The sequence below is a fragment of the Lithobates pipiens genome, unplaced genomic scaffold, assembly GCF_037356315.1.
Source record: "Lithobates pipiens isolate NorthernLeopardFrog02 unplaced genomic scaffold, aLitPip1_a1.2 Scaffold_13, whole genome shotgun sequence".
Lineage (NCBI taxonomy): Eukaryota > Metazoa > Chordata > Amphibia > Anura > Ranidae > Lithobates > Lithobates pipiens.
The window spans coordinates 387846058-387863868 of record NW_027507718.1 but is presented as its reverse complement, the minus strand read 5'-3'; the positions used below and the strand labels follow the sequence as shown (position 1 = coordinate 387863868).

Below are 17811 nucleotides of genomic sequence, written 5' to 3'. Positions count from 1 at the left end.
CTCCGCTGTACACAGTCCCGGTCTCCTCTATGGAGAAATCGTATGGAAACAAACTGCCTGCCCATTTTTATCCAATGCCATCTGATCCTATCCGCCAGATAGATGGAAAATAGGACCGGACCATCTGTCTGGATTTTGTGGGCAGGATCGGATCAGATGGCGGCGGGTGTCAGCGGACATGTGCCCACTGACATCTGCTGCTCCATAAAAGGAGACCAAGGTCCAAGAAGGCCCGCCTGAAAAACTGACAGACGGACCTGATCCGAAAGCCTGTGTGAAAGGACCCTTGGGCCCCTTTCACACGGGGACCTCTGTACAGCGGATTCTGCCTGCTCAGCAGGGAATCACTTTGCTGACCCCGCTAAGCAGGCGGATGACAGGTCCTGTCCGCTGTGCAGAGCGGACACAGACACAGTGCCGCTCTCTGCTCTATGGGAAACTCAGATGGAAACAGACCGATCTGCCAGGCAAAATAAGATCGCATAACAGCGGGTTTCAGTGGACACGGGTCTTCTGACACCCACTGCAAAAAAGAGGGTTTCACCATATCAAATTGGAACAGTGCAGTAGCCACATCCCTAGAATATATTAAAGAAAAAGAGGAACCCACCTTCAATGGGACTTTGAAGGCCACATACACTGACTTAATATGAACAATAGTTTATTGAATATACATAAAAATTCTACGATCAAAATTATCGATATTAAAGAACATCAAAATTATTACAAAGTATACATACATGTGCAGAAAACAACAAAAACAAAAAACAATTTACATGAAAGAAAACGACAAAGAGATAATACTCTCCATTAGCTAGTAATCCCTGGTACCTGACGTGTTTCTGGTTAAACACCTTCGTCAAGGGTATAGGATAGAGGTAGATATAGTCATAAATTGTTTTTACTCATGTAAAATGATTCCACAAAGAAAAACGGTGAGGCAACTGTCCCGATGGGGGTGTAAATGGACACCAACCAAGCAGTAATGTGATCTTGGAACAAAAAGTTCCCAGGGGTTGTTGATCTAGTGGGCAACATCAACTGAATCCCAGCAATTTAGCTGAACAATGTTCGCTTTGTAGAAAATAAGGTAGGTAGCTAGCAAGCAAGAGCTTTCAATAAGGCTCCAGGTCAGTGAATCGCACCAAGAAATCCTCAGCTTCATCTGTCTTCCATAGTATACTTGGACAGGTCTGTATGGTTGACCTGGCCAATCAAGAGGCCAAAGACTCAGAACCTGGAAGGCAGCTAGAAGATGGAAGCACTAGAGATGGAGTGGAGCCTCCACACATCTCTCACTTTAACTCCATAGGAATCAGCAATGCAGTGGTGCAACAGTGGTATACAATTCATTCATTCCCGTCAGCGCGGTCTGTGTTGATGGGGGAATCGTGCAAGATTCTTTCCTGCAACCAGTGGTGGCAGAAAAGAAATTCGCACCGTACCACCATGTATGGCCTGCCTTACAAACCGTTAAGATAAACTGGTTCCCAGTTCAACAGATTGCCAACAAAGGAAAGATGGACAGACAAAAACCTAAAGTCATGCACAGGTAGACTGTGTACCATGAAGGCATCTGAAGGATTCATTTTCAATCCTGACTGAAGAGTGCCTTTTATGTAAGCCCTTGCTGCATTATTCACTTTATATTAACCTTGTAATTAAATGAGAAAGGTAATTAAAAGATCCCTGCAGCCAGGAAACTGTCTACAATCATTTCAGCAACAACTAAAGATCCAAAACAGAAAAATCTATGCAAACGTACACGAGGACTAAAAAATCACTGCCGGCTAGATCCAGTTAATTGCAACACAACAATGGTCCTAAACAGTAATTTGGCAATACATTTGAACATTTTCAAACTGCTTACTTATTGGAAACAATAAAAACTGAGCTTGAAGTTAGAGTGTCATTAAAGCCACATCATTACCAAACTATCAATACATGCTGTATTACATGCGGTTTCATACTCAGTCACTATGAGATTTGTTTTTTGTATTCTGCAAAAAAACTGGTTGATCCTGCTGCTCTTTATCTCCACCTCCTGTTCATGTCCCCAATTAAGCTAGGGATTTTGCAGCTTTGGTGACAACTCTGCACATCTCAGTTTTCAGTTAGAGAGGAAAAGCACAGCACAGAAAACTATCACATCAGGGCAGCCCATATGACTATAGAGTCACACATGTGGGCATATACACAGTGGTAAATGACAGCCCACTCCCTCCCTCCTCCATGTCCACTAACCAGCTAAACACACTGGAGGTTTTATATTACATGTAGATTAATGACGGCTTCACCTCCCTCTTATTCTAAGACACAGGATGGAGGGGGAGACACAGCCTGTGACTGGCAGAAATCTGCCCACACCATGTTAGACTAGAATCTCCTCCTGCTTATGTTTCCATGCTGACAGATTGGGAAAGATCAGGGCTGTGTGACAGCTGTATATTGATTAGAAAAAAGGAACTTCGATGTTTCCCTTTTGTTTTTTATTAAAATAAATACAGTGCCATCATCCACATACAGAAATAGAAGGGACGATGTAAATTAAATAGTGTGTCTAAAATTTATTATTTTAAGGTCACATCAGTCAATGCTGAAGGATAAAATACACTGTGTTCTTGCTCATACTGTTCAGAACATGGGATTTGTTGACAGTTAATTGGTTCAAAGACTTCTTCTGTATTTCATTAGGAAAATGCACCACTCTGAATGATTACTGAACTAGAAGTACTCCAGGTAATAAATACGCGTATCTAGAAATATAAGATTTCAGTCTGTTTCCTTTTTTATTCATGCAGTGCTTACAACGTGAAATATTGATGGACCAGTCAGAAAATGTTGTCTCTGGAATGCAACAGAGAAAAGGGGATCAATGTGTAATATTTACCTATATGAGCCAAACTTCTTCCAGGTTAAAGCGGATGCTCAGGTAAGCCGTTGAATGAAGATACAATAATACATATAAGGTTTTATTTTTATGGTTATGACTAAGGTCTTTTAGGCTGAAACGTGTCAACTGTTTTCATTTGCGTTTGTTCACTGTGGCTTATCAATAAAAAGGAGCAACAACCGGAGTGCGGATCTTTTTTTCTACAATACTTTACCTGCCTCATCTAAAACCCCCAACAAAATTATGAAAGCGGACACCCTCTAGAATTAAATGGTGGTAGCGGCAAAATATTTTATGTTGCATGTTAATTGCACAACTGGTTATCACCTCTATATTATCAGAAAAATATACACTAACATGACTAAGGCCGCGTACACACGCGCGGACTGTTTGCCCAACCTTGTTCGGCAAACAGTTTCGGCAAACAGTCCGCTCAAAATTTTCATGAGCGGACTTGCCCACACACGAGCGGACTGTTTCAGCAAACTGTTTGCCAAACAGTTCGCTCAACTTTTGAAATGAACGGACTCGCCCACGTAAGGAGGAGGCAAATCCGCCCATTTCGAGCGCGTGTACAGGTAGGCGGGGCCCGCGAAGGAGACGTCGCGGGCTCCGCCGCCTGGAATGGGCTTAAAGGGGAACCCCAACGCCGAAAAAAATCGGGCTACCCGGCCGGCCAGGAAAGGGGGGCGAGCGAGCGCGCCCCCCCTCCTGAGCCGTACCAGGCCGCGTGCCCTCAACATGGGGGGGTGCCGCACGGCCCCCCCACCCCAAAGCACCTTGTCCCCATGTTGATGAAGACAAGGGCCTCTTCCCGACAACCCTGGCCGTTGGTTGTCGGGGTCTGCGGGCGGGGGGCTTATCGGAATCCGGGAGCCCCCTTTAAGAAGGGGGCCCCCGGATACCGGCCCCCCACCCTATGTGAATGAGTATGGGGTACAATGTACCCCTACCCATTCACCTGTGAAATAAAGTACAAAAAAAAACACAACACAGGGAAAAAATATTTTATTGCACAGCTCCGGGGGGTCTTCCGTCTTCGGGGGTCTTCTCGCCGGACTCCTCCGCTATCTGTGTGTAGCTCTTTTACTAGCGGAGGAGTCCGGCTTTCTTCCTCCCCGCCGCCGGCCTCTTCTCCCGACTTCGGGGGTCTTGTCCCCCTCTTCGGTTCTTCTGCCGGGCCACCGCGCCTTCTTGTAGCTCTTTTACAGGCGGTGGCCCGGTCTTCTGTCGCCGCTGCCTTCCGTTCTTCTGTCGCCGCCTTCGGTTCTTCTGCCGGGCCACCGCGCCTTCTTGTAGCTCTTTTACAGGCGGTGGCCCGGTCTTCTGTCGCCGCTGTCGTCGCCGCCGCCGCCGCCTTCCGTTCTTGTTCTTCTTCTTGTTCTTCTTCTTCTCCTGGAGATGTTGACTCGACGAGCTCTCCGGCCGGAATGCCAGAGCCGCGCTGTGCGGTCACTTATATAGTGACAATGGGGCGGTGTCACATGGTATATGTCACATGGGTTGGTCACATGGTGACCCCGCCCCCTTATGATGTCATAGTCCCCATGTGACATCAACCCATGTGACATATACCATGTGACACCGCCCCATTGTCACTATATAAGTGACCGCACAGCGCGGCCCTGGCATTCCGGCCGGAGAGCTCGTCGAGTCAACATCTCCAGGAGAAGAAGAAGAAGAAGAAGAAGAAGAAGAACAAGAACGGAAGGCGGCGGCGGCGACGGCGACGACGACAGCGGCGACAGAAGACCGGGCCACCGCCTGTAAAAGAGCTACAAGAAGGCGCGGTGGCCCGGCAGAAGAACCGAAGGCGGCGACAGAAGAACGGAAGGCAGCGGCGACAGAAGACCGGGCCACCGCCTGTAAAAGAGCTACAAGAAGGCGCGGTGGCCCGGCAGAAGAACCGAAGAGGGGGACAAGACCCCCGAAGTCGGGAGAAGAGGCCGGCGGCGGGGAGGAAGAAAGCCGGACTCCTCCGCTAGTAAAAGAGCTACACACAGATAGCGGAGGAGTCCGGCGAGAAGACCCCCGAAGACGGAAGACCCCCGGAGCTGTGCAATAAAATATTTTTTCCCTGTGTTGTGTTTTTTTTTGTACTTTATTTCACAGGTGAATGGGTAGGGGTACATTGTACCCCATACTCATTCACATAGGGTGGGGGGGCCGGTATCCGGGGGCCCCCTTAAAGGGGGCTCCCGGATTCCGATAAGCCCCCCGCCCGCAGACCCCGACAACCAACGGCCAGGGTTGTCGGGAAGAGGCCCTTGTCCTCATCAACATGGGGACAAGGTGCTTTGGGGTGGGGGGGCCGCGCGGCCCCCCCTTCCCCAAGGCACCCCCCATGTTGAGGGCACGCGGCCTGGTACGGCTCAGGAGGGGGGGGGCGCTCGCTCGCCCCCCTTTCCTGGCCGGCCGGGTAGCGTGCTCGGACAAGGGTCTGGTGTGGACATTGGGGGAACCCCCACGCCGATTTTTTTCGGCGTTGGGGTTCCCCTTTAAGCCCATTCCAGGCGGCGGAGCCCGCGATGTCTCCTTCGCGGGCCCCGCCTACCTGTACACGCGCTCGAAATGGGCGGACTTTCCGAGCGGGAACAGTCCGCTCATTTCGAAAGTACAGCGGACAGGCCCACACACGGGCGGACTGTTCGCTCAAACACAGTTTCAGCGGACAGTTTTTCGGAATTTCCGAAAGACTTTGTCCGTCCAACTGTCCGCTGAAACTGTCCGCTGAAAGCCCACACACGAGCGGACTGTCCGCCCAAACACTGTTCAGCGGACAAGGTTGGGCGAACAGTCCGCCCGTGTGTACGCGGCCTTAAAGGATAAGTACAGCCAAAGCTGGTTTGTTCTGCACTCCTTTGACCAGTTTTCAGCAGACAGCGGACTGAAGTCTGCTGTCTGCTGATATCAAGTCCACCGAGAGCCTGAGTCGGTCGCTTCTGCACCCTCCACAGCCCAGCGCTCCAGTGAGCAAGGAGGGGGCAGAGCAAAGAGCTGTGACTGACAGTCACCAGCTCTCTGCTCAGGGAGCTGGGAGAACCAAGTGATTTGCAGTGTAGATCACTCGGTTCTCAGTGTTAGAGCCAGCAGGGGACAGACGCAGCTTCGGACTGATGTTGCATCTACCTAAGCAAGTATGAATCTTCAAAAAACCCAAATCCCATACTTATTTTTAAGGGGAAATTTACTAGTGCTTGCAGTAAGCAGCAAAACAGTACAAACTGTATGTCCAGTCATTATCAGGCATCTGTCAAGTACACAGAGTTGACACAAAGTGTGGTTGTACAAGTTTCAGGAGTATTTTGCCAACACACAGTCAAATTCTTAACATTAAATTTTTGCAGAGACACCAGAGAATAAAATGGCAGTCCTTGCAATTTTTTATTTCACGTGATTTTGCGCAGCGTTTTTTCAAATGCAATTTTTTTGAAAAATACACACTTGAATAAATGAATAAAAACAAACAAAAAAACAACCATAATTATATACCCCAATTATATACCCCAAACAGATATCCAACATATCCTGCTTTAAAATTGTGCACGTTCTTGGAATGGTGCCAAACTACGGTACTTAAAAATTTCCATAGGCGATGCTTTAGAAAATTTCTACAGGTTACCGTTTTGAGTTACAGATGAGATCTACCGCTAGAATTATTGCTCTAACTCAGATGTGCGCAGCGATGCCTCACGGGTGGTGACCTACATAGGCATTCACTACTGCGCATGAGCATGTGGGCGCTTTAGAAATATATATATATATATTTTATTAAAAAAATTTACATTTATACATTGTGCCTTTAAAAAAAAAAAAAAAAAAAAAAGGATCACTTTTATTGCCATCACAAGGAATGTAAACATCCCTTGTGACAGCGATACAGCATGTCAAGGTCCTCAAAGGAGAGACTCTCTCCTCTACCCTTAAAAAGAAAAGATCAAAACATTTTTTTATCTTTGGCTTTAAAAAAAAAAAAAAAAGCCATGTTTACAAGGCCTGAGAAGTGGAAGGGATAGTGTCCTCCCTGTACTGCGCAGGCACAGCGCTTGAGCAGTACGGCGGACAAGCGAGACGCCGAAAGTGTCCGAAGATTAACAGCTGTTCATCAGCTCTACACGGCGCCTGCACACTTAATATTACATTGTATCAGATGCTCCCGATCTGACCAGCAGTGGTCCTCAGCAGACATGGGGGGTTATTTATTAAAGCAAAATCCACTTTGCACTGCAAGTGGAAAGTGCACTTGGAAGCGCAGTCACTGTAGATCTGAGGGGGACATGCAAGTAAAATAAAAAACAGCATTTTAGCTTGCACGATTGGATAATAAAACGAGCAGAGCTTCTACTCATTTCAGATCTACCCCTTACATTTAGAGAGACTGCATTTTCAAGTGCACTTGCAGTGCAAAGTGGATTTGCCTTTTGTAAATAAACCCCATGGTGTCATAGAGCAGCACTTTTTCTAAGACAAATGTTTCAAATGGGATTGATTTACTAAAACTGGAATGTGCAAAATCTGGTGCAGCTGTGCATATTAGTCACTCAGCTTGTAATGCAGGCTATACATAGGTTGAATTCCAAACGATTTGTCAATCGAAAATTTGGTGCATTTTGTAATCCAATGGTGCCACCACTGATTTAGATATTTGACCAACCAAGCTTTCAATTTTATCTCATGTTATGGAAAAGAAAATTTGTCACAGCTCATGCACATTCCTTTTTCGATTAGATTTCTCACGCGATTGTCCCATTAATTAAAAAAAAAAAATTTTTTTTAAAACAAAAGTCCGACATGCCCGATCACTCAAATTCGATGGGCACATGAAAATCAGCCATTGCTGTGGCCCCACTCATGGCCAAAAATCGAATGATTATTCAAAAGGTGCAATTTTCAAACGAAAAATCTGACACGTGTATGGCGGGCATAAATGTAGCTTGTTCAATAAGGGCCCTTTCACACATGCAGGCCGCTTGTCCATTTTTCATTCATTGACAGATGAAAAATGTACATCAATGCATCTCTGAGGAAAAAAAGGATGATCATCCATTTACATCCGCTCACATTTGCTTCCGTCAACATTAGTTTTTTGAAACGGATCAAAACCCTATTGTACTTCCGTAAAAAAAAAAACGGATCGCACAAAAAACATATGTAAGCAAACGGTCAGTTTTTGCATGAAAGAATGGCTCCAGGACTCAAGTGGTTAGGGCTCTAGCAGATGTAAAAAATACTGACGTGACAAACTGATGTCAAACTGGTGACAAACTTCATGTTTTTTTTCTTTGAAAAAATGGGACTAAATGGATATAGGAGGCTCAGAATCAAATGTGATCATTACTTAGGGCAGTCTGCATGCAAATACAGTCACCCTAGAAATGCCCACTCCTCCAAATTGATGCCCAATCATTAGTGGAACTGAAATCAAGGTAGAGCTTTGCTATGTTAGAGACAATTTAGAAATGCTGTGCTTACAAAAAGTTCCCTGAAAAAGTACATTTTAGCTGGAAGTCATCCTGATATACAGGCCTGCAAATCTAGCGCAATTGTGCCTAGACACTCCTGGCATCTCAGCTGTATATCTGCAGTGTGAGATCTAAGGCACCGTTGCCTCTGATTGTTAGACTCAGTGGATTTTAAAATAAACTTGGTTACTTTGAAGCTCATTGTTCTTGTAGGGGGCTCTGACATGCGGAAGCAAATGCCCTTTATATACCAACATAGTAGTAAGATCATTAAAATACATTAAAGAAAGCATGTGAACATAGGTTTATCACATTGGATTACTTTCAGGTAAACTGCAACACCATATCACTAAATCAGTAACCAAAAATCCAAGCTGTACTGGAGTTGTAAATAAAAAAACACTTATAAGAACATTTATTTTTGAGATGGCAGAATTATCAGCAAGGCACAAAATTGCTTCAAATTACAGAGAACACTGTTAATAAGAAGTCTCTCTTTGTGTCTAATGATGCTCAAGGCTTTGAATTGAGGATGTGCTCAGCATATGATCACTTCAAGACAGCAGAGAAAATATTACAATAATTAGGGATAAAGCAACTCCGTGAAAAGAAAAAAGAAAAACGCATAATGGAGGTCTAGTGCAAGAAATAACATCAATCAATAAGGAACAGAAATGTCAGAAAACTTAACATCCATTCTGCAATATATACCGTATATACTCGAGTATAGGCCGACCCGAATATAAGCCGAGGCCCCCAATTTACCCCCAAAAAAACTGGCAAACTTATTGACTCGTGTATAAGCCGAGGGTGAGACATGCCTGTCCATCCCTGTGTGTGTGTCCGTCCATCCCTGTGTGTCCGTCCATCCCTGTGTGTCCGTCCATCCCTGTGTGTCCGTCCATCCATCCCTGTGTGTGTCTCCATCCGTGTGTGTGTGTGTGTGTGTGTGTGTGTGTGTGTGTGTGTGTGTGTGTGTGTGTGTGTGTGTGTGTGTGTGTGTCCAGCCTACCTTTGTCCCGAGCCTCCGTCCCGTGCCTTGCCTCCTTGCCTCCGTCCCGTGCCGTGACTTGCCTCCTTGCATCCGTCCCGTGTCGTGCCGTGCCTTGCCGCCGCCGTCCCGTCCCGTCCCGTGCCGTGCCTTGCCTTCCCTTGCCTCCGTCCCGTGCCCTCTTCGTCGGCGGCCATTGTAAAGTTCAAAAGCTGCGCCGCCGCCTTCGCCTGTGATAGGCGGAACACTGAATTTCCCAGCAGCCTGTGTTCCGCCTATCACAGACGTCGTATCATCCTCGTCCGTAGTACGAGGATGATACGATGTCCGTGATAGGCGGAACACAGGCTGCTGGGAAATTCAGTGTTCCGCCTATCACAGGCGAAGGCGGAGCCGGAGGCGCGGCTTTTGAATAGAATGGCCGCTGTCTGTCTGCTCGACACGCTGATCGAGCGGGCAGACAGCGATGACTCGAGTATAAGCCGAGGGGGGCACTTTCAGCCTCAAAAAAGAGGCTGAAAATCTCGGCTTATACTCGAGTATATACGGTAGTATGAAAATTTTTAAAAGAACCATCAGGAAAATATCATCAGGCCTTCATGTATTTAGTTTTCCATCCATGTAATCTTGATCTGTCCCACCTATAGTATATGTATGCTGTTGTATTGAACTGAGTCAGATTACTATTCTATTGTATCATCTAGTGGTGGGTTAGGTCTCTTTCACACGAACGATCCGTTTAGGTCAGTCTGTCAGCTTTTTAGGCGGACCTGAACTGACACTCCATAGACCTCTATGGAGCAACCGATGTCAGCGGTGACATGTCCACCGACATCCGATCCGAAAAAGTGTGATGGTGTAAAACCTAGTTTTCCATCTGTCTGAGGATCGGATCGGGTGACGACGATGCGTCTTCATCCGATCCCCCATAGGGGAAACGGCACTGACAGGTCCGTCCCTGCACAGTGGGCAGAGACAGACCTGTCATCTGCCTGCCAGCGGGGATCAATGGAGCGATCCCCCGCTGAGCAGAGCGGACTCCGTACACGGACACATCCGTATGAAGGAGCCCTTAGGGTCACTTAGAGATGAGAAGGCCTGAAAAATTGAGTACTTTTTTTTTTCAAAGCTGTTTACAGGCACACCCATCCTTAAGTACACTGACTTTACGTACACTCGCAATGTATATGGTTTCTTTTCATAAAAAATGTTGAAAAAAATTTGGACTATGTTAGTCTGCAACAATAAATACTATTATATCTCTGACATGGTATTCAAACTATATAAAATAGGAAGACCTCAATGAAAGATGTCTGAGACTTTATGTAAAGTTTTATAGAAAAACACCATCTTTCCACAGACTTTACATCGTTTTTTTGGGCCAAGCTATGTCCCTCAAGAACATGTGAGGCCGCAGGATGTGCGGCATAAACTGTATGTAGCTGCGGCTACATACAGCATACTGCACTGTGTTTCGGGTGCAAGCTGAGACTTCCTGTCTCGTACCCAGAACACAGATGAGTCTACCACAGCAGTGCTCACCCGCTCAGAGCAAGCAATGTATACTATTAATGATTGGCAGAGTCAGAGGTTGTGACATCAGCCCACCTCTCTCTCAGCCAGAGGAAGCGTATTTACTGATAAAATAAATCACTTGCTCCGATTGGCTAAGCGCCACTGCAGTAGACTCTTCTGTATTCCAGGTACAAGACCAGAAGTCTCGGCTCACACCCAGAACAGTGCGGTATGCTGTATGTAGCCGCAGCTTCCATCCAGCATCCATTCCAACATCCAGCGGCCTCACAGCTTAGTGAGGAACATAGTTAATTTGGGCTAAGCTTAGCACAAACTATATAAAGTGTGTGGAAAGATGGAGATTACATAACCCTTTGTTGAAGATGCCAAAGCATGGAAGGATCTTTTGTACACATTTTTTCGGACTTGTCCAGTAATCGTCAACTCCTGGTTGCGGTCAAGATCTCTATAAAAAAAAAAAAAAAAAAAAAAAAAAAAAAAAAAACTTATGGGGAGTTTCTTGCGGACAAGAGAGACATTTACTTGTTACAAGAAATGCCGCTTGCATTGTACATCTCTTGTATTGTATAAAAAGACAGACACACTTACAATGGCACTCCAGAATCTCACACATCAAATTGATGGAGTAGGTCAAGGCAAACTTTAAGGACAAATCTGAAAAATATTTTCATATAGTGACATCAATGACCTCTGATGCCCAGACTGCTAGTTGTGATTTAGACTTTCTGACTAGGGTAACCACACACCCACCCCCCCCCCCCCCACACTTTTCTAGTCTATAGGTATTCCTGTCCTCTTCTTCTCTCTACCCTTACTCTTCCAATAATATCACATCCATCCCGTTCCTAACTCATTACCCCTCAACGTGTATAGAGGATGTCTTCTAATATGAAATGTTGGGTTTACCTACGCCAACTCATAAATATAAAATGCAGACCGCAACTGGAACAATATCAGTATGATGGTTCAGCATTTCATACAGTAACTTCTAGATATAACACATACCAAACCTAATTTTCTCTGTAAAAAACTATTCATGTCCATCGAGATAAATTACTGTTCTTACTTTCTTGTAATTGTAATATGCAAGGCCAGATGTTTAATTCTGTCTCACTAAGGACAGAATAAAAAAAAAAAAAAAAAAGAATCGTTTTAAAAAAACGCTAAACACTTTTTCTTTGAAATGTGGTGTTACCATAGCAATTGGATACCAACTGATATCTTTCAGACACCTCTTGGAAATGGAGTTTATAGGTTGCTATGAACAATGCCACTACATTTCCTCTGTACTCATTTTCCAGCATGATCTACAATTCATTCTGGGCTCAGATATAAAACAGACACAGAAACCCCTGTAAAATCATTATTCTTATTCTGAAATCCATATTTGGAAGAAACCATCTCCCTGATCTAAATTGTGCCTCAGTGACAAGATATCCGACTGAGCTTTTTAAGCTAAAAATTTTGAATAGTAAAGAAAGTCACTGTAATTTTATTCATATATTAAATAGCTTCCATGCCGTTGTATTGTTAGTGTTCAGCATTGTATTCAGTCACTAATGAATAGTGAAAAACTTTGAAGTCTCCTAGAAAGAAATCAATTTAAAGAGCTTCAGGCAAGTAACTAAATAATTATATATGAACTGGTTTTACCAGCCAGCTAGCTGCCAAATGGAAAATGACAATACCAAATTGTTGTTGTGAGCAGGCAGTAGCGTCATACACCACTGTCTGCGGCTTACAAAATTGATACATATATACTTTCCAATTTCTGACATAAAAAAAAAAAAAAAAAACACGAAAACCTTACCACAAAGTGTGTAGGTAAATAAATATACCAATAACGACTCACCGTCATCCTCCCCAGACCAGCTTGCCCCCCTCGCTACGCACACACAAAAAGGCCCCGAACCCCTACAACCTTGGCAAACAAGAGGACATCAGAAGTCTCAAAAAACATAACCACGCTCTTGAGTAAGACTACAAGCAATATAAATTTTCCCTCCAAAAAACTATTCCAGCCTCCTCACTGCCAAGCAGACCTAGTGTATCACTCTCATTAACACCTTCTCATTAAGTCCCCTTCAACTCTTCTCTACCTCCAATTCTCTTCTTCGTCCCCCACCGTCTCCACCCACCAACTCACTCACTGCCCAGGAGAATCCCAATCACTTAAATAATAAGATTGATACAATTCATGAGGAGATCTCCAGGGCACAGATACCTCCCCACTTAACACCCCATGTCCACAGGTACAATCACTACTTCCTTCATTCAGCCCTACTACTATTGATGTGGTTGCTAAACTTTTTTCTAATGCTCACCTGCACCCTGTTCCCTTGCCAATGCTACTGTCACCCTCTGGCTCCATTCTAGATTTTCCTTCAATCTTCCCCAACTCTCTAAAACATGCACTAGTCCCCCCCCCATCCTTAAAAAGCCCCCACTGACCTCACCAATCTTAACCTACGCCCCATCGCCTTAATCCCCTTTTCCTCCAAACTACTTAAACATCTTGAACAACCGACTGAGCAACATCTAACCGTAAACAAAGTTCTTGATTACCTTCAGTCCAGATTTTGGCCTCAACACGCCACAGAAACTGCTCTCCTTAATCTCACAATTGATCTACTAATGGCTAAAACCAATGGGCACTATTCTGAACTCCTACACCTGGACCTCTCTCTGCTGCACCCTGGGTCAGTCAGTCAATTGACTCTCATGGCTTTCATTACCAGTTCTACGCCGATGAAAACACAAATCCATCTCTCTCCTCACACATCACTAATTCACTAACAGGCATATCAGCCTGGATGTTACACCACTTCTTTAAACTCAATCTATCCAAAACTGGGCTTATATTTTCTCCCCCACGTGCCTCTTTCCCTGAGTTTTCTGTCAAAAATCAACAGCAAAACTATCAACCTGTCCTCGTGTGCCAGGGTTCTAGATGTAATCCTGGACTCTGAACTCCTTTCGGCAATATAATGAAGGATGTGTCCCAAAAGCCGCACATCAATGCAAACTGTTGATCAACTTGGTACATTCAGCCTTCCCATTAACGGTTCCAAACTCGAGATTCGAACCTTGTATGGCCAGCTTTAAAAGAAGTTCTAACAAGCGGGGCTCTTTGACTCCTACTGTATTGCAATTGTACTGTATGCCCTTATATTGTAAACTGGTGGCGCTATATAAATCCTGTATAAGAACAACAATTATTAAACCTTTAAGAGCTTTCTTAAAGAAGTACGGCCAAAGTATTTGTATGGATCACAGAAGTGCACTTTGTTCTGCACTCTCGTGACTGGCTGTCAGCTGACGTCCACAATATAGGTTTACTGTAACTGTAATATCTTAAAGTCTTGGAGTGAAAATGTAAAGGCAGGCTGGAAGCTACAGAGTCTTTAGTACAGCTCTACATCTTTAGTAGATCTCCTCAAAACAAGCTATAAGGCTTTTATTTTATTTTTTTAATTAGTTTTACTCCATTATAGTCTTTTTTTTTAGCTGACAGGGCTTTACATATTCATTTTGGTCATCACTCTAGTCGTACCCTCGAAATGTTGCTCCCACTGCTCACTTGCCGACAAGTGTGATTTTGCCACATCCAGGCTAGTAAAGGAGTGATTCCTTAAGGGAAAGTAGTTTCTTCATATGGGTGATTCTGGCGATGATGTGGTGTCATCAGCAGAAAATTCAATCATTTGATATGGTTTATACTGCACGCTATAATTGAGCTCTGGTAGACCGACATTAAACACAAATTTATGCACAAATTCTAAATGCATGTAGAAATAAATGTAATAAGCCATGTATAAAATGATTTGATTTAAAAAATGTATCTTAAACATTTACCAGGGTTTCTAACATTTTGCCATCATAAAACTATGGAGTTCACTATGGAGACATCTCATTACCTCCTCCTGTGCTCACCTCCAGGACTTATCTAGAGCCACTCCCACCCTTTGGAACTCCTTTAGACAATCCCTGAAAACCCTTCTCTTTAGAGAAGCTTGTCTGCTTCTACTAACAACTAAACTTTATTTACTCGATCAGCTCATCCCACCCCCCAGTTATTACCTTTTGTATCACTTAGGCCCGGTTCACACTGAGGCAGCACGACTTGCAGCGCAACTGCCTCAGGCAACCTGGACACGACCGCTGCAGCGACTTGCAAAACGACTTCTCTATAGAAGTCAATGCAAGCCACCTCAAGTCACCCCCAAAGTCGTACAGGAACCTTTTTCTAAGTCGGAGCGACAGTTCCATTGTACAGAATGGGATGCTACTTGTCAGACGGCTAAGTCGCCTGACAAGTCGTTCCAGTGTGAACCGACCCTCACCCTCCCCATTTTAGATTTTAGGCTCAAATGAGCAGGGCCCTCAGATTCTTCTTCTATTGAATGATAGTGTAACTGCACTGTCTGATTTAATTTTGTAAAGCATTGTGCAATATGTTGGCGCTATATAAAATTGTGTGCAATAACAATATTGGAGACCCCCTTATTGGTGGTTACAAGCAGCTGAGAACTGCCATCATGCACATTTTACAAAGTGCTGCACAAAGCGTTGATGCCATATAAATCAAGTGTAATATTATTGCACATACTGTAGAAGGATACTAAAGTGGTTGTAAACCTCAGGCATGCATTTGAACAAAGAATATACCTCTGTAGTGTGTACTTGTCTCAAGCAAGAGCACTAAGCGTCATTTACGTCTGCTGCTTTATTCCTCTGCTATCAGCATGAGTTTCCTCTGACACGGTTTCCTGACACCAAGATAAAAATGGCGTCACTTCACAGAGTATATGTAAGGGTTTATAACCACTTTTATAGCTTTCTATTTGGACTGCCTTGATGCTTTGATTGGTATAGTGAACATATAAAGGCTGTCCTTTCCCTTTTTCCATTTAGTGGATTAAAAGAGAACCAAGAGGAGTAAACAGACCAGCATATGGTGTAGAGCTAACTGATTATTCATGGATCGTACAAGAAGCATGCTCTGGAATTTAATGTGGCCATAGCGGAGATCATTCATCTCAAGAAAGCGAAACATTCCTCAAAATAATGCATCAACCTCTGCATTTCCATTGTCCAAAGACTAGTTTTATGAGCCATGGAAACTGATGGATTAAGTGTCCTGTCTTGGTGAGCAATAAGCTACAGCAGAGTTCAGAACACAATGCATCACCGCTCAAGGCATGGACCTCTAGCTCAGTATTTTCTGTGTCTTATTTTCCCTCTGACGGATAGCCAAGAGCCACCAATTTGAATGTTGACAAAGCACTGTTCAGCAGGTACTTCCTTGCACTGCACAAGAAAACAAGCTTACAAGATCATAACTGAGGCTTATTGTGACAACTATTTCAGAAGGCTTGCCATCTATTTACAGGAAGAAAAATTAATGTATTTACGGCATAACCTTCGTAGAACACTGAAAGTCTCCCAGTAAATGCCATCAATATCGAAGCCGCCAGCATAGCGGTATTTGTAGATAAACCTTGCTCACAGACGCTTATCAGCAGTGTATGGATTGGTCAGTTCACATCAATACATGACAACTACAGTCATGTAAATTGGATTTCTTGGCTTAAAAAGGAGTCCTGGTTTTGATAAAAGCTGCAGAAAGAGATATGGGCTACAGGCGAGACGTATGACCTTTCAGGTTTACAACATGATCCTTTCATTAATTCCATCAACATGTTGCTAGAAAGATAACCAGCACTACCACTACTCTGCTCCTATGGAAATTAAGGCTGAAGCCTCTTCAACGTCACTTCTCTTAATAAGTACATTGCCAACTGATATAATTATTAATTTAAAACAAATAAAGGTGGTTCTCTCTGTTAGGAGCAAGAAGTTGCCATCGTCCCTAAATACTGAACAGTTAATTACGTAATCCTCTGTTGGGATTTTAAAGGCAATCACATAAAAGGCATATACTTCTTTTAATAATTTTTTTTTACATCTTTAAATCTATAGTCTTGAAAAACATGAACTAATAGGAAGTATCCACAATTACAAATTTGACAAAGCAGGAAAAGTTTACAATGAGTGTGATTTTCCCAAGACCATTGCCTATTATATAGCTATAAATTTCTCTATTACAGCTTGGTAAATGGAATGGGACACGATGCAAACTTTAAACAAATTTCTTCTTCAGGACTATATCATGCCACCAACAATAGCACAAGTCCCAGTTTTCTTGGGGTGTTCCGAGTGCTGCCAAAGTTTTTGTACTAATAACGGGATAGGCAGCGGACTGTGTGCCAGCTCGCTGCATGGAGGGTTACCTACAGGGGGGAGTGCTTGGGCCACTACATACATTACTTTACGCTGTATCCTGAGGGTTTATACCTCTGTCTGCACCTCTGGAGTGAGGCTATTCGCTATGTATCCTGATTGTTGTATAAGCTGTATATTGAAAAATTTAAATAAACACCTTTTAAAAAAAAATAGCACAAGTCCCATTGGTTTCCAATGCATCAGCACCCCATCCTGCCTTCCAAATGACAGGCCACTTGTGGAATAAGAAGCAAAGCAGGAAAGAATGTGGACAGACGCAGCCACAGGGGACATTTCTACATTGGGCATTGTCCGTGTTGTAATGGGTGTTAGTACTAGTCACAGAAACAGCTTTGTGTGTGACAGACATTTTGCGCAAGTTGCCAAGTCAAGTCTTCCATGCGATTACGTCCTAAGAAAGCATAGCACAGTTATATTTTCTGCTCTGCCCCTTCCTCCTCCTTTCAGTTCATACAATCCACAACCTCTCAGCTGTATTCCAGACACCCCTTATTCATCTGTTATAGGACTAGCAGACTCTAACCCCCAATACACATCTCAAGACCCATAAAAAAGTTTTGGACTTAGCCACTTTAGTGATTAGAGAGTTAATAGACATTGGGTTATCATAAATACCTTAGTTG

General features: G+C 44.0%; 1 protein-coding gene across 1 annotated transcript in view; it reads right to left on the bottom strand.

Moving 5' to 3' along the window:
* The window catches only part of SNX25 (sorting nexin 25), a 229212-nt gene that overhangs the window by 109211 nt on the left and 102190 nt on the right, over positions 1-17811 (bottom strand). The window lies entirely within an intron of this gene.